This window comes from Carcharodon carcharias, chromosome 19, assembly GCF_017639515.1.
Source record: "Carcharodon carcharias isolate sCarCar2 chromosome 19, sCarCar2.pri, whole genome shotgun sequence".
NCBI lineage: Eukaryota > Metazoa > Chordata > Chondrichthyes > Lamniformes > Lamnidae > Carcharodon > Carcharodon carcharias.
This window is the reverse complement of record NC_054485.1, coordinates 82,637,921-82,655,318: the sequence shown is the minus strand read 5'-3', so window position 1 is coordinate 82,655,318 and position 17,398 is coordinate 82,637,921. Positions and strand designations below refer to the sequence as shown.

The 17,398-nt window shown below is 43.4% G+C and overlaps 1 non-coding gene and 1 pseudogene across 1 annotated transcript; both read left to right on the top strand.

The window, feature by feature from the left end:
* Window positions 1-2,978, top strand: part of LOC121291260 — a 46,632-nt pseudogene extending 43,654 nt beyond the window's left edge.
* A 2,622-nt stretch (window positions 2,979-5,600) lies between these two features.
* Window positions 5,601-5,674, top strand: trnan-guu. The gene has a single exon. It is a non-coding gene; the product is annotated as a tRNA-Asn (tRNA).
* Window positions 5,675-17,398: the final 11,724 nt, after the last annotated feature.

Genomic DNA, 17,398 nt, shown 5'->3' with positions numbered 1-17,398 from the left:
GGAGGCAGATTTGATCGAGGTATTCAAAAGGGTAAAAGCAAAATACTACAGATGCTGGAAATCTGAAATAAAAGTAGAAAATGTTGGAAAAACTCAGCAGTTCTGACAGCATCTGTGGAAACAGAAACAGAATGAATGTTTTGAGTTTGTATGTGTCTGTATGATCCTTCTTCAGACCCATTTCTATTCAAAATGAGTTTGGACTGCTACCTGAAAAGAAGGAATCTGCAAGGTCATGGGGATTAAGGCAGGGGTGTGGGACTAGGCAGAATGCTCTTTCAGAGAGCCAGTGCAGACTCAGTAGGCCGAATGGTCTCCTTCTGCACTGTAAAGACACAGTGAAGTACAGGATTCTCCCACTAAAAGCAATACATGCTTTCTCAATTCATTTTGAATCCGAGGTCGATACATTTTTTGGCAGCTAAGGAAATTAAGGGATATGGAGTTAAGATATAGATCACATGGTCTAAATGAATAGTGAAACAAATTCGAGGAATGGAAACGCTTTGTGGTTCCTTTTACATGCCTTGTTCATTTTTTCCCTTTATCCCATATTTTTCTTGTCCTTTTACATAACTTGAAAGCTGATATTACTACAATCACTGTTTCCCAAAATGTTCCCCCACTGAAACATGCTGCACTTTTTCTTTACTTTTTCATGGTGTGTAGATGTGACTGACAAGGCCAGCATTTGTTGTTCATCCTTAAACGCCATGAGAAGCTGGTAGTAAGCCATCTTCTTGAAGCACTGCATGTACACCCACAGTACTGTAAGGGATGTATTCCCAGGTTTTTGACCCAACGACATTGAAGGAGCGGTGATATGCTTTCAAGTCACAATGCTTTGTAAATTAGAAGTGCAATTGCAAGTGGTGTTTTTTTGGAGGAGGTAATGTTTATGGGTTTGGAACGTGCTTTCGAAGGAGACTTACTGAGTTGCTGCACTGCATCTTGTATATGGTACACATTGTTGCCACTGTGTATTGATGGTGGAGAAAGTGAATGTTTAAGGTGATGGATGGGATGTTGATCAAGCAGGCTGCTTTGTCCTGGATGGTGTGAAGCTTCTTGAGTGTTGTTGGAGCTGCACCTCGAGGCAAGTGGAGAATATTGCATCACACTCCTGACTTGTTCCTTAGAGAAGGTGGACGTACTCTGAGGAGTCAGGAAGTGAGTTGCTTCCTGCAGAATTCTCAACCTTTGACCTGTCCTTGTAGCCACAGTATTTATATGGCTGCTCCAGTTAAGTTTCTGGTCAATGGTAACCCCCCAGGATGTTGATTCTGGGGGATTCATCAATGTTAATCCCATTGAACATCAAAGGGAGATGATTAGATTCTGTATCATTGGAGATCAACACTGCCTTGCACTTTTATGGCATGGCTTTTACTTGTCCTTTACAAGCCCAAGCCTGAATGTTGTCCAGACCTCATTGCATGTGGACACGGACTGCTTCAATTTCTGAGAAGTCATGAAGCATATTGAATGTTATGCAATTATCAGTGAGAATCCCTAGTTCCAACCTTATGCTAGAGGAATGGTCATTGATTGAGCAGCTAAAGATGGTTGCAGCTAGGTCACTACACTGCAGTGAAATACTAGGGCTAAGATAATTGACCCCCCAAAAATCACAACCATCCTGTAATGCCTCTGTGAAGTGCCTCAAGATGTTTATAATGTTAAAGATGCCATTATTTCCATTAAATACACTAGGCACTGAAATGACTCCTCTGTTGTTCCCTAACTCTATCAATTAGATCCTTCCATTTAGTTCTCAAACACATCGTTTCTTTCCAGTGCAGTAACAGTACCTTTGATCAATACTGTCACTCCCTCTTTCCTTTCCTCCTACCCCCATCATTCTCATTCCACGTGCCTATTCTGAAACTAGTGTGAGATTAATCACTCGCATAGATAACCAGAAATGACTTGGGAAAGAAACATATCTGCATAAAAGCAATAACCTGAATATATTTAGCTTCTTTGATGTAGATACACATCCCAAAGTGCTTCAGAGGAGTGTAATCCAAGTTACACTGAACCTTTCTAACCTAAAACATTCTCTGATCAGATAGTCCATCACATCACAGACTCTGATTGAATGCAACCTCGGACATGGCTTCGGTACAGTTGTTCCTGAATGATCAGCCACTGTGGTGATCTCCTCCTCATTCCCCCACAGATGGGACCTTCCGAGTACCTCCAGGATCTCCAGAGGGAACGAATCACAAGTTGATTGTTGGGACTGTTGCTGTCATGGTTCTGATTGGTCTTGTCATCAGTGCGGTTGTGTGGAAGAGGAGAGGTAAGAAAGGAGGACAGAATCTGCACTCTTGGAAATGACCATCTTCAAATGTTAAAGCACAAATGTCAGAATGTTAGCGACTTCCCCTAGACATGTGGGAAACTGACACACTGTCCAGTAATGTGCAGGGACTGAGGGGGCTGGGCCGTAGAAGGAGTCGGGGGATCGAAGAGCCATAAGGGAAGTGAGGAGACCAGGGAACTGTATAGGAAGTGAAGGGACATAGGACCCACAAGGAAAGTGAAGGGACTGGGTACCTGGATGGGGAGTGAGAGGAAGGAGTAAAGGGAGAATATTGTATGATGCCTTTGTCTTAGTTGAGCAACATGAGTCTCTGTGAGTGAGCTCAGGTAAATCTGGTCATTCCCCTTGTGAGTGTACAGTAGGTTTGTGGGGGTTTGATGGGGAAGTTCTGTTTCTGTCTCTTGTAGGAGGAGACCAAAAATCCGGGTACAGCCCAGCAAATCGTAATTGTTCAAATCATACCAGGGTGGGTCATGTGTCTGTGTGTGGGATCTCTATGCCCTTCTATGTCTGTGCCTTTGTATCTATCTTTCTCTGTCTGTGTACAGAAGGGTTGTAATGTTGTACAATGTCTGTGTGACAGAAATCTGTCCTTTCCACAGCTGCTGAAGGAGGAGAATCATCATCAAACTCATCAGCCCCAGCCTGAGGCTCAGCCTTACTCACTATTGTTTAACAGCTGCTGAACTGACACCAAACTAGATTATAAACAGCAGTAACTCTGGGCTCAGGCTATCTGTAGGAACAAGACTGATTTCATCACTGGCTCATTGCAGTTTCACTTGACAGTTGAATGGATTTCCCACTCAGGGAAAATGAGGTCCATGACCCAGTCTGTAAAAGACACAAGCTGCAGTGAGGAATTGATTAACTCTGACAGGTTGGTGTTGTAGAGGTGGAAACAGGCAGTCAAGAATGATCAAATAAAATGACTGATGGGAAACGGTGCTGAGAGATGCTCTAAAACTTGGGGCAGCTGCTGCAAAGGTTCAGTGGAAAAAGGCCACAGTCTTGGCCTTTCACATCATAGCGCACCAGGTGCTGGAACCTGTGTAAACCTCCAGTGCTGTATACACAAGAGAATATTTGAAATTAACTGTATATGTAAATTATAAGTGTAACTAGTTATTATAAGTTTGTTGAGACTCCTCAGATTGCCATGTACTGCACTGCAATAAATCGAAATGTATTGCATTTTATAAAATGTAATGCATCTTTACAAATTTTATGAATAAATTATATTTTAGCCACAAAATGGGAAACTTGCTTTGGTGTGATGTGTGTGGTCACATCAAAACATCAGGATTTACTGGATTCAAGGGAAGATGAAATCACTTTCACACAATCATTTAATCTCCCGACTATAAAGAAAATCAGAACAGGAATCTCCATCTCCAACCTCTTTGGCTCTTTAATGTCTTGCGAGGCAACTGTCCAGGAGACGAAGATATCATGGAACACAAGGTAAAGGGAAAAGTAATGATCGTATAACGATGAAACCTTTGGAACCGAGTAGGTGCTAATAACAGAATCAAACAGCAATGTTTGAAAATGTGTTGAGCAGAAAAGGGTTGAGCACTGTCTGAAAGCACAAACATGAGAATAAGTTACACACTACAGAGTTTTTTTCCCAGTATTTTCAATTTTTATTACAGGAGCAATGGAAAAGCAGAACATAATTCCGATTAAGAGAGGCTACAAAATGCTGTGGGAGAGAGGGATGTTGGTTTCCTCGTACATCTGTCACAGAAAGTGAGCATGCAGGTAAAACAAATAATTTGGGAGGAATATGGAAAGTTGGCCCATATTCCAAAGAGGATGCAGTATAAAAGTGAGGAAGTCATGCTACACTTATACAGTGTTCTACTTATTTAAAGAGGAACAAACTGGCGTTGAAGGCTGCTCTGCAAAGATACATGAGTAGATTCCTGGAACGAATAAGTTGCCTTATGAGGAAAGGTTGAGCTGATTGGGCCTGTACTCATTGCGTTGAGAGGAATGAGAGGTGATTGTAACTAGGGGACAGATCAGTAGTTGCGTGGCGCCCTGATCGTACAGTGGTTAGTACTGTGCGTTGTGGCCGCAGCAACCTCCGTTTAAATCTGCATGACGGCAAAGGTTATTTAAAATATTTTCGTGTGCCATTTCCATAAAGAAGGGATTGAAGAATTAAATGTTTGCCAGTGTAAATATTTATTTTTTGCCCCTAAACTAAGCGCATGCACATTTCCGTGCTTAAAGCTACAGAATTCAAACCCGCAACTTTAAAAACGGAATCTGCTGGAAACAACAGACTCAAAACTAATTGAATTTGAACTGAAACAGTAAAATATTTTAACCGGTAAAACTGTGGAATACATTAACACGAAACAGCGGCTATTGTTGATTTGGATTACAAAGACTCAAATTCCACCCCAGCGTTTCAGTATAAAAATCAAGGCTGGGATGCAGGGCAGTGCTAACTGAGTGTGCGGTCTTTCAGTCGACACGTCAAACTGTCGACAATGATCCCAGCACTTTATTCAAGAAAAGCGGCAGAGCTCATTCCAGACCATAACTCGCTGAATAAAAACTGGAACCTGGTCAGCTCATCTTCTCGCTTTGGTTTTATTTTTTTTTAACCGTTATCTGCAATCGAGTTCCCTACTTCTGTCAGTGAAAACAGTCTCTCCCTACTTGCTCTGCCAGCTTCTCCGCCTATTCCCCTGTATAGGAATGACCACCTCCATCAAACCTCCGCTTAACCTTCTTTATCCTAAAGAGAATAATCCCGGTCTTTATAGTCTCGCCGCAGAACTGAATTTCACATCCCTGGGCATGGGGCAAGGCGGAAGCCTGCGTAAAAGGTTTAGAAAATATTGCCAGTTGGGAGTGGGAAAAATGGAAACGGAACAACACAGAAAACCCGGACTCCAGCTTTGTGAACCTTGAGAAAGGATTATCAAAACGGAATCAGAGGAAAATGAAGGACGAACAACCCGACTGATCAGAGACAGTCAATTCGACATTCCCTCCATCAAGACGTTGAAACATTTAACCTGAACTGATTGTTGAAATTAAATTATATTTTAATCGACAGGATCGCTGTCGTTGCTCATCAGGAAATAAAGCCGAATATTGGTTTCAGGAAATATTTGGAAACAGAAAACGCAATGAAAGGCTCGGATATAAAACGCTAGAGGAGAGTTATTCGTGGTGACTGAGATCAGACCATTTCCACGTAGTCTCTATAAATGTTCCATATTTTATCTTACGTGGACCAGTCAGTAGAGTTTCTGTGGCGCAATCGGTTAGCGCGTTCGGCTGTTAACTGAAAGGTTGGTGGTTCAAGCCCACCCAGGGACGAAGCTTATTTTCTCGCTTTCATGGTTCATGACACAGTTGGGACGAAGCTTATTTTCTCGCTTTCGTGGGTCATGACACAGTTGTGGATTGTTTCTTTCATTTGCAATGAAATATTCGCCAAAAATTGTCAGCTTTGACGTTTACCAGTGAGTTCCCATCGAGATACTTAATGAGTATTCATTTCAAGTAAATGATACTGACATCCACCCCATTCGGAATATACTAAGATATTGAGCTAAAAGAAACTACTGCAGACACACTCCAAACACAGCTCTTTCCTGTTTATCTTTTGACTAAAAGGCTGCATTAAAAAATCCCAATAATAAATTATCTCAACGATCCAGATGATGCTGAATTTTGGTACATGCCCAACAGCTTTAATCCAGCATTTAACGCTGCTCGCCCAGGCAATCGCAGACCGCAAACGCCAGTTTTGAAGCTTGCGATTGCGACTGTAAGCTGGCTTTCCTGTTAACTTCCCAACACTGCCTCCTCCCACTCCCACTCCCGCTCCTCTGTTGTGACTGATGCAGTTGGCAAAGCGGAGTTGTTTAAAAGTCCCAAAAGTAACCTTTAAACAACTGTCAGATCCTATAATTAATTGCTATATTTGAGATGCGACTCTAAATTCAGGAATCGGAGCCCCAGTTCTCAATGTTTTATATTGAACTAAATTAAACATCTTGTTAATTTGCACAGGTTAATATATATGTACACATGACTATAAATTACTATCATAACTTTTAACAAATTCACAAACTAATCTCCATTAAGGCAACAGCAACCCATAGACTTAACCAGGCAAAGCATTTTCGCCTTACAAATCCAAAATGAGGTTCTTTCACTTTGGTTTCTGTGGAGCCAGTTGGAGGCTTGCAGCTGCCTTTTGATCTCACATTGTCTCTGCTCTGCACACCTGAAAACAACTGAAGTTATTCCCAACAGCCCCATTGAATGTTAATTATCATTATACCAACAACCTCTGAACTAAACCTCTCTAACAATAAAACCCCTTTTATTGCACCAACTTTATTAGTAATATAAACATATTGCTTGGTAGCTGCTAGAAAGGCGTCAGTTTTCACCCCACTTGAACGCTGTATTCAAAAAATGCAAATGCACGCTATCTCCCTTACATAATATCCATCAAAGCATCCAGACTAGCTGGCCTTAATCAAGTTAGGACACAGCTGCAGACTAAACCTCTATTTTAGAAGAAAAATATTTTCCAAAATATTATGTACAGTAATAGCTTTATGACACACCCTCTCTCCCCACTCGCCTCCTCCCCACCACGACAACAACCCTCCCCCCCCACCCCCCACCTCCACCCCCAGCTCCATTGCGAGATTTTGAATGAAACTGAGGGAATAAACACTTATTTCGTTATGGCACTACTCCTTGCCGAGCAATCAAGAGCGCGTTGGGTCACAACTTTGATTTCTTAGAAGGCAGTAGTTTTGACAATTCATCTGGATGTTTCTGAAACCACCACAGGAGTAGAGTGCGTGGTTAACCGTCTAGAACCTCATGGAGAGAGCGGAATGCAGGAAATTCTCTGAAGATCCCCGGATTTGAACATGTAGCCACAGTATATGCCCAGAACTATCTCGACAAACATCTCGTTGCCCCATTTACTCTTACGGAGAGTCAAAACGGACAGAGTGGGCTCATTCTGATTCCCCGTTGAGAACTTTTCTCGGCCAGGCATGGCAAACTCTTTTGTCGATTCATTTTTTCCTGACTTTCCCTCTGTCACAGACGTTTCATTTTGTTGATCCTCAAGGTGCCGCTTCTCCTTACTTCCTATCAATTGCATTTCTATTTTTCCCCGGGCTTTAATGAAAGACCATGGGCCTGAAACATGAGCGCTGATACTATCGCCACAATCTGACTGATTGAGTATTTGCAACTTTTGTTCTTTTTATTCCAGCGGCCTGAAAACATGGCTGATCGGCTCTACGTAGCAATGCAAGTATATGTTCGCTGAAATATTGCATTATTGGCCGCTGCTTTATCTAAAACTATTGTTGCCATTCAAGAGTTGTCATAGAACGAGGGGTCAAGAGTTTGGAATTGAAATCTCGGACAAGCCCTGTATGTTTCATGAACTTTCAATTCAAAACATAAATTGTGTTTTCAAAGACGTTCTGCGTTGAAGGAGGTGGGGTTAATTTCCATTCGGAGTATAGGAGTAGGTCTTTTTTGAATAAAAAGAAACGAAGCAGGTTTGATGATGCAACGTGCACAGACAAAATTAAGGCATTTTTTTTCTGGAAGGTTTGCCTGTTTAAGCGGACCCTGAATTGATGCCAATCCATTGAGAAACAACTTGAAATTCTCCTTGGAAAAGTAAAACAATAACTTTTAAATTTTCGGAGATTTACAGAAAGAAAGATCCCACAATTGTTCATAATTCGTAAGATGTTATGTTGGGATCTGCTGAATCTGTATTTTATTTTTTAACTCTGTCATTACACAAGTGACTACTTCAAAAAAGATTTCAAAGGCGGTAACCCGCTTTGGCACATCTCGCATTCTTGAAAGGTAAACATATTCCGATGCAGTTGTGAAATGTATCTGTACCTTTCAGTCTTTGTCTGTCCCTCTGTTTCTGTGTAGCTCACTTCCTCTGTGTTCCTCTGTATTTTGTTGTGTCTTAATTAATCCCTCTATTTTCCTCAAATGAATCGCTTTCTGCAAGAAAACTACTACTACTTGGGTTGGTTAACAAAAGCAAATCTGTTCACTGCCTGATCGCTAAGCGGACCGGTCTGGAGAAAATGCATAGCAGCAAAAGTTCCCTTTTAGTATCGTGGTGAATATCCCCGCCCGTCACGTGGATGATGGGTTTGACGCTAAACCAGTGATTTTCAGATGAAGAATGTTATTAACATTTTCTGTACGGCTCCATGTTCGAAAAGATGAGGGATAGAGCATAAATGCAACAAAAAAAGGAAAAGGATATGTTCCATCTCAGAATTCGCTTAAATGTTTTTCTTAATGTGATTTTAATGGATGGACCTTTTAATTATGTAAACGTGGTACTCGTGGCCTAGCGGATCAGGAAATGGGGTCGTAATCGGTTGATCGGCTGTGGAGTGACCACATCTAAAACCGTTCTATACACAGCCGGTGAGCCAAATATTCGAGAGGTTGCGTTCTATAAACTAGCTGCAGGGAATAACTAGTCAAGCAATTGGTATGTGTTGCCGTGATCGTATAGTGGTTAGTACTCTGCGTTGTGGCAGCAGTAGCCTCGGTTCGAATCCGAGTCACAGCAGGCCTTTCCTTCTGCAATTTTATCCATGTGATAGCTACTAAAAACAACAGGACAATTTGAGTTGCATGAGGACATGCTTTTGGGTAATGAAAACCTATTCATTACTTCAGAACCCAGCCGTCTCTTTTGCCTGCGCTTAATTGTCCAGAATTCAACCCTATATCTTCTCGGAGATTCGTCTCCCTTTTAGAATCAATAACGTCCTTTACTTCCCACCTTCATTTACACTGAAACTTTGCTGAGGCATTGCATCATCTAACTCTCATGTTCAATATTTCCACCGTTAAGTTTGCTCTGCCACCTTCACTGTTACAGGAAGTACATGTGGCAAACTCACCAAAGCTGCCTCGAACCCTACGGTTTTACTTAGATGTTTGACCGCCGGAAGGACAAGAGCTGGGAAAGTCGGATTGCATTTAGGAAGTGCAGCCAGTCGATTGGACGCGACATTTTCTCGTGAATCCGGAGATTCCATCAACGCAAAATGAAAAAAAAAATGAAGTTTGTATGCGCAGCAGTTGAGCTGAGTGAGCGAAGGGATGACAATCGGGCGGTGAACTGGTAAAAAAAAAGATCCGAATTCATTTTATCCGTTAATATTAGCGATGGAAAAAATGGAACAAACTTGAAAAGACCGCGCGTTGTGCAGAAGTATAGATTCGAGCTGGTTGCCCTGAGAGGAATGCTGCTGGGCTAAGGACGCAGAGATCGGGAAAGACCGCGACGGTGAAGCGAACAGCACTTGTTTCCGAAGTTATGCTCTGAATTTTGAGAATGGAAGGAATGGAAAATTCGCATCGAATTAAGTAACGACTGGAGCAAATTGGCCGCAATTCCGCAGGGAAAAGTCTTTTGAAAGCTCGTGGTGCATGACTGTGTTCGGAAATGGCAGAGCGTAAAACAGGTGTGTGGAGTTGTAAAGAGACCTCTTGTGTTCCGCGAAGGAACTGTGCCCCTGAGGTAAGCTTCGTGTCTTCAGGAAAGCTGTAGTATAGAATAAATTATTTGTATTGCCCCATTCGAATCGCTTTCACAAATCAACACTTGGATCAGTTCACCTCCCAGTCTTCATTTGGACGGAAACTAATGTAATTTCAATTGAAACAGCAAAATATAACAACAGAGCGCTGGTGAGAAGTGACTGAAGCATTCTGGGAGAAGTCACCGCAGCCACCGCGACTCAGGAGGGAATCGAGGAGAAGGACTCTTGCACTTAACAGGAGGAAGAGCATCCAACAGAGGGTGCTGGTGAGAAGTGACTGAAGCATTCTGGGAGAAGTCACCACAGACACAGTGACTCAGGAGGGAATTGAGGAGGACCCACTGTCAAAGAACGGAATAACCCCAAACATTACATTGCTGTAGTGTTTCCCTCCCTCCTCCTCAAACCTAAAAAAAAGAGAAAGGAAGAGGCAGTGCCTTCAGGAATGCACCAGACCTGTGAAGGACAATTTTCTGAAAGTAGATTTTAAAGAAAAAGCAGCTGATTGGTGAGTAAATCCTGGGAGCAGACTCGGAGGGAGGAACACTGGAATGGTGATTATTAATCTAGCTTACCTCGGGGATTCGTGGCCCTGTCTCCAGGGCGCAGACTCGGAGGGAGAAGCACCAGCGTGGTGAATATAAATTAGCTTACCTCAGGGATTCCGGCCTTGTCTCCAGGGAGCAGACACAGAGGGAGGAGCACCGGAGCGGTGACCTCGAGGCACAGAGTAACTGAAGCCAAAAGTGAAAAAATGACATCACAGGAAAGCTGTGACCTGATTGGTTGTTAGGAAATCTGAACCAAATTTGATTTAAAACAACACTGCAAAGCTAATTAGTAAATTAATTATCTAAATCGAGATGGCTGGGCAGGTGATGTGCTGTAGCTGTATGATGTGGGAGCTAGCAGAACCCAATGCGAGCAGCAGTGACCACATCTGCAGCAAGTGTTGGTTGCTGGAGGAACTCCAGCTTAGAATTGATGAGCTGGAGTCCGAGCTCCGGACGCTGCAGCACATCTAGGAGGGGGAGAGTTATCTGGACACTTTGTTTCAGGAGGCAGTCACACCCAGTAGATTAAGTACCTCACGTTTGGTCAGTGGTCAGGGTCAGCAGGGTGTGAGGCAGGTAGAGGGATCGTGTGTTCAGGAACAGAGGAGCCACAGCTCTTCACCTTGTCCAACAGGTACAAAGTACATGCTCCCTGTGTGGATGAGGAACAGGGCTGTAGGGAGAATGAGCCAGCTGACAATGGCACAGGAGGCCATTCAAGAGGGGGGAGCAAAAAGACAAGTGGTAGTTGTAGGGGATTATATGATTAGGGGAATTGATAGCATCCTTTGTAAGCAGGATCGAGAGTCCCACATGGTATGTTGTCTGCCTGGTGCTAGGGCAAGGGACATCTCAGACCGGCTTGAAAGGATATTGGAGATGGAGGAGTAGGATCCAGTTGTTGTGGTCCACTTCGGGACAAATAACATAGGTAAGACTAGGAAACATGACCTGTTTGGGGATTATTAGGAATTAGGAACTAAATTAAAGAACAGGTCCTCAAGGGTTATAATCTTCAGATTACTACCCGAGCCACGTGCAAATTGGCATAGGGATATGAGAATAAGGGAAGTAAACACGTGGCTAAAGGAGTGGTGCAGGAAAGAGGGGTTCCATTTCATGGGGCACTGGCATCAGTATTGGAACAGGAGGGATCGATACCATTCGGACTGTCTCCACCTGAACCGACCTGGAACCAATGTTCTAGACAAAAGGGTAAATAGGGTGGTCAACAGGACTTTAAACTAGAAAGTGGGGTGGGGGGGTGGGGGGGGGGGGGAGGGAGGGGGTAGGGAAGGGTAAAACTCCAAGAAGTACGACTAATGGGAAACAAGGCAGCAGATTAGCATGTGGTGGGGGTGGGTGGGGGGGGGGGTGGTGTGGTGCGGGGTGGGGGGATGGGCGGGGGTGCGGGGGGCGGGGTGGATTCAACTTCATGGAAAATTATGGAAAAACTGAAAAGAAAGGAGAGCCCAGGAGAGTCTATTAAAGTCTCCAGAACAAAAATTGGACTGAGTGTTTGGAAAGTGCTATGAATCTAACTGCAAGCACATCAGATAAAGGGACAACAATGAGAAAGGGGATGGGAAATACAGGACTGAAGGTGTTGTATCTGAATGCATGCAGTATACGAAATGAGGTAAATGAGCCTGTGGTGCAGATTGAAATTGGCAGGTATGATGTGGTGGGCATCACGGAGACATGGCTGCAAGAGGATCAGGACTGTTAGCTAAATATCCAAGGAAATATATCCCATCGAAAAGATAGGCAGGTTGGCAGAGGGGGTGGGGTTGTTTTGTTAGTAGGAAATGAAATTGAATCGATAGCAAGAAACGACGTAGGGTCAGATGATGTAGAATTTGTGTTGGTAGAGTTGAGGAACCACAAAGGTAAAAAAAAACATAATGGGAGTTATGTACAGGCCTCCAAACAGTAGTCAGGATGTGGGGCACAAGATACACCAGGAGATTTAAAAGGATTAAAGAAAGGCAAGATTACAGTGATCATGGGGGTTTCAATATGCACGTAGACTGGGAAAATCAGGTTGGTAGTGGATCCCAAGAAAAGGAATTTGTGCAATGTCTACGTGATGGCCTTTTGGAGCAACTTGTGGTGGAGCCCACTAGGGAACAGGCAATTCTAGCTTTAGTGATGTTTAATGAAACAGATTTGATGAGTGAGCTTAAGGTGAAGGAACCCTTAGGAGCAAGTGACCATAATATGATAGAAATTACCCTGCAATTTGAGAGGAAAATCTGGAATCAGATGTAACAGTATTACAGTTCAATAAAAGCAACTTCAGAGGCATGAAGGAGGAGCTGGCCAGAATTGGCTAGGAAGTGAGCCTAGCGGGAAAGACAGTGGAACAGCAATGGAATGAATTTCTGGGAGTAATTTGGGAGACACAGCAAAAATTCATCCCTAGGAAGAAGAAGCATACTAAAGGGAGGACGAGGCAACCATGGTTGACAAAGGAAGTCAGTGACAGCATAAAAGCCAAAGAGAAAGTATACAATATGGCGAAGAGCTGGGGGAAACCAGGGGATTGGGAAGCTTACAAACACCAACAGAGGACAGCTAAAAAATAAATAAGGAGGGAGAATATTAAATATAAACGTAAACTAACCAGTAATATAAAAGAAGATTACAAGAGTTTTTTTTAGATATATAAAGAGTAAGAGAGAGTAAAAAGTGGACATTGGGCCACTGGAAAATGACCCTGGAGAAGTAGTAGTGGGGAACAAAGAAATGGCAGAGGAACGGAATAGGTACTTTGCAGTCAGTCTTCACGGTGGAAGACACGAGTAACATCCCGAAAGTTCAAGAGAGTCGGGGAGCAGAGGTGAGTATGGTGGCTATTACCAAGAAGGTGCTAGGAAAACTGAAAGGCCTGAAGGTGGATAAATCACATGGACCAGATGGATTATACCCGTGAGTTCTGAAGGACATAGCTGAAGAGATAGTGGAGGCGTTAGCGGTGATCTTTCAGGAATCACTGGAGTCAGGAAGGGTCCCAGAGGACTGGAAAATCGCTAATGTAACCCCCCTGTTTAAGAAGGGAGTGAGGCAAAAGACGGGAAATTACAGGCCGATTAGCCTGACCACCATCGTTGGTAAGATTTTAGAGTCCATTATTAAGGATGAGATTTCAGAATACTTGGAAGTGCATGGTAAAATAGAGCAAAGTCAGCATGGTTTCATCAAGGGGATGTCATGCCTGACAAATCTGTTAGAATTCTTTGAGGAGGTAATGAGTAGCTTAGACAAAGGAGAGCCAATGGATGTTATCTACTTGGACTTCCAGGAGGCCTTTGACAAGGTGCCGCACAGGAGGCTGCTCAGTAAGATAACAGCCCTTGGTGTTAGAGGCAAGGTACTAGCATGGATAGAAGATTGGCTGTCTAGCAGGAGGTAGAGAGTGGGGATAAGGAGGTCCTTCTCAGGATGGTGGCTGGTGACTAGTGGAATTCCACAGGGGTCAGTGTTGGGACCACAACGTTTCACTATAAAGTAATGATCTAGATGAAGGAGCTGAGGGCATTGTGGCTAGGTTTGCAGATGATACAAAGATAGGTCGAGGGACCTGTACTATTGAGGAGGCGGGGAGGCTGCTGAAGGATTTGGACAGGTTAGGAGAATGGGCAAAGAAGTTGCAGATGGAATACAATGTGGTGATGTGATGTCATGCACTTTGGTAAGAAGAGTAGAGGTATAGACTATTTTCTAAATGGGAAGAGAATTCAGAAAACTGGAGTGCAAAGGGACTTGGGAGTCCTGGTCGAGGATTCTCTTAAGGTTAACTTGGAGTTTGAGTCAGTAGTTAGGAAGGCTAATGCAATGTTGGAATTCATATCGAGAGGACTAGAATATAAAAGCAGGGATGTGCTGCTGAGGCTTTATAAGTCTCTGGTCAGACCACATTTAGAATATTGTGAGCAATTTTGGGTCCCATATCTCAGGAAGGATGTGCAGGCCCTGGAGAGGGTCCAGAGGAGGTTCCCGAGAACGATCACAGGAATGAAAGGCTCAACATCTGAGGAACGTTTGAGGACTCTGGGTCTATACTGGATGGAGTTTAGAAGGATGAGGGGGGATCTGATTGAAACTTACAGAATACTGAAAGGCCTGGATATAGTGGGCGTGGGAAAGATGTTTCCATTCGTAGGAGAGACTAGGGCCCGAAGGCACAGCCTCAGAGTGAAAGGAAGACCTTTTTGAACAGTGATGAGGAGAAACCTCTTTAGCCACAGAGTGATGAATCTATGGAATTCATTGCCACAGAAGGCTGTGGAGGCCAGGTCATTGAATGTATTTAAGACCGAGATAGAAATGTTCTTGATTGATAAGGGGATCAAAGGTTACGGGGAGTAGGCGGGAGAATGGGGTTGAGAAACTTATCAGCCACGATTGAATGGCGGAGCAGACTCGATGGGCCGAATGGCCTAATTTCTGCTCCTAGGTCTTTTGGTCTAATATATGATGCAAACCGGTTGTGAACTGTGGAATACACAATCAAGTGACACTAGCATTGGCTCACTTGGTGCTCTCTGTGGATCACAAGGATCCAGGTCTCAATTTAGTTTTGAGCGCAGAAATTCATGCTGTGACTCAGTGCAGAATGAACGAGAGCTGTGCTGCTGGAAGTGCCATATTCCGGATGAGACATTAAAATGCCTACCTGGTTAGATGCAAAAGATTCCCGGGCATTATTTTCAAGCTGTGCAGGAAAGTTCTCCCGGCCGTCCTGTTATCCCTCAACCAGCATCACAAAATATTTGATCATTCACAACTTCGTGTTGTGCGTCACGGCAAAGGTTAATTCATAGATTTCCCTGTGCCATTTCCAAAAAGGACGGATTGATGAATCAAACGGTTGTCAATATAAAGATTATTTTTTGCTCCCAAACTGAGCGCATGCGCATTTCTGTGTTTGATGCTCCAGAATTCAAACCGGTAACATTAAACACGGAATCTGCTGGAAACAACAGACACAATATCATTTGAGTTTGAATTGAAACAGTAAAACAAAATTTGGAAACGGGTTTGTGAAACTGTGGAATACATTAATACGGAACAGCGGCTATTGTTGAATTGGTAGCACCCGTGGATTACAAAGATTCAAGCCCACTCCAGCGTTTGAGCATAAAAATCAAGGTTGGAACGCAGGGCAGTGCAAAGTAAATAAAAGCAAAATGCTGTGGATGCTGGAAATCTGAAACAAAAACAGAACATGCCTGAAAAACTCAGCAGGTCTAACAGCATCTGTGCAGAGAGAATCAGTTAGAGTTTCGATTCCGTGTCACTCTTCTTCATACGAAGTCGAAATGTTAACTGTATTTTTCTCTCGACGGGTGCCGTTAGATCGGCTGAGTTTTTCCAGCATTCTCTGTTTTTGTTTAAGTGCTAAGTGAGTGGTGCAGTCTTCCAGTCTACACGTTAAACTACCGACAGTTCCCCCAGCACTCTATTCAGGAAAAGCTGCGGAGTTCATTCCAGATCATAACACGCTGAGTAAAAACTAGAACCTGGTCAGCTCATCTCCCCGATTCGATTTTATTTTTTCTTTAACGCTTATCTGAAATCGAGTTCCCTACTTTTCTGTCAATCGAAACAGCCTGTCCCTACCTGCTCTGCCAGCTTCTCCGCCTATTCCCCTCTATAAGGCTGAATGCCTCCAATAAATATCCGCCTAACCTTCTTCACTCGATAGAGAACAATCCCGGCCCCTATAGTCTTACCGCAGAACTGATTTTTCCCATCCCTCGACATGGGGCAAAGCTGGGGCCTGCGCTAAGTTTTGGAAAATATTATCAGCTGGAAGTGGGAAAAATAGTAACGGAACAACATAGAAATCCAGGCCTCCAGTTAGTGAACCTTGAGAAAGGCTCCGGGAAACGGAATCAGAGGAGAATGAAGGGCGAACAGCCCGACTGATCAGAGACAGTCAAATCAACTTTCCCTCCATCACGACGTTGAAACATTTAACCTGAACTGATTGGTGAAATTAAATGATATTGTTAATCGACGGGATCGTTGCTGTTTCTCATCAGGAAATAAAGCCTAATATTGGTCTCAGGACAATGCGAATATTTGGAAACAGAAATCGAAATGAAAGGCTTGGATATAAAAGGCTGGAGGAGAGTTATTCGTGGTGACTTGGTTTATGCAATTGCGATCAGGCTGTTTCCATGTAGTCTCTATAAATGTTCCATATTTTATCTTAGTAGACCAGCTAGTAGAATCTCTGGCGCAATGGGTTAGCGCGTTCGGCTGTTAATTGAACGGTTGGTTCTTTAAGAACCCCCCCCACCCCCCCACACCACCTCCTCTCCCCCCACCCCCCACCCCCCACCAGGGACGGAGCTTATTTTTCTCGCTTTAATGGTTCATGTGCGTTGCTTCCTTCTTTTGCTATGAAATATTCGCCAAACATTGTCAGCTTTGACGTTTACCAGTCCGTTCCCACCGAGATACGTAATGAGCATTCATTTCAAATAAATGATACTGACATTAGCAATGTACTAAGATATTGAGCGAAAATAAACTATTTGATATTGTATCTACAGATACACTCCAAGCACACCTTTTTCTTGCTTATCTTTTGTCCAAAAGGCTGCATAAATAAATCTCAGTAATAAATAATCTCAACAACACCGATGATGTCAAATTTTGATACATGTCTAACAGCTTTAATCCATCATTTTATGCTGCTCGGCCAGACTACCGCAGTCCACAAATGCCTGTTTTGAAGCTCGTGACTGTTGACCGAAAGCTGACTTTCCTGTTAACTTCCCACCCTTGTCTCCACCTCAGGTCCCTGTCTCTTCACCCGCCTCCGCTACTGCCTGTCATTGCAAACGTGACTACTTCAAAACCATTTCAAAGGCGTTAACACGCTTTGGCAC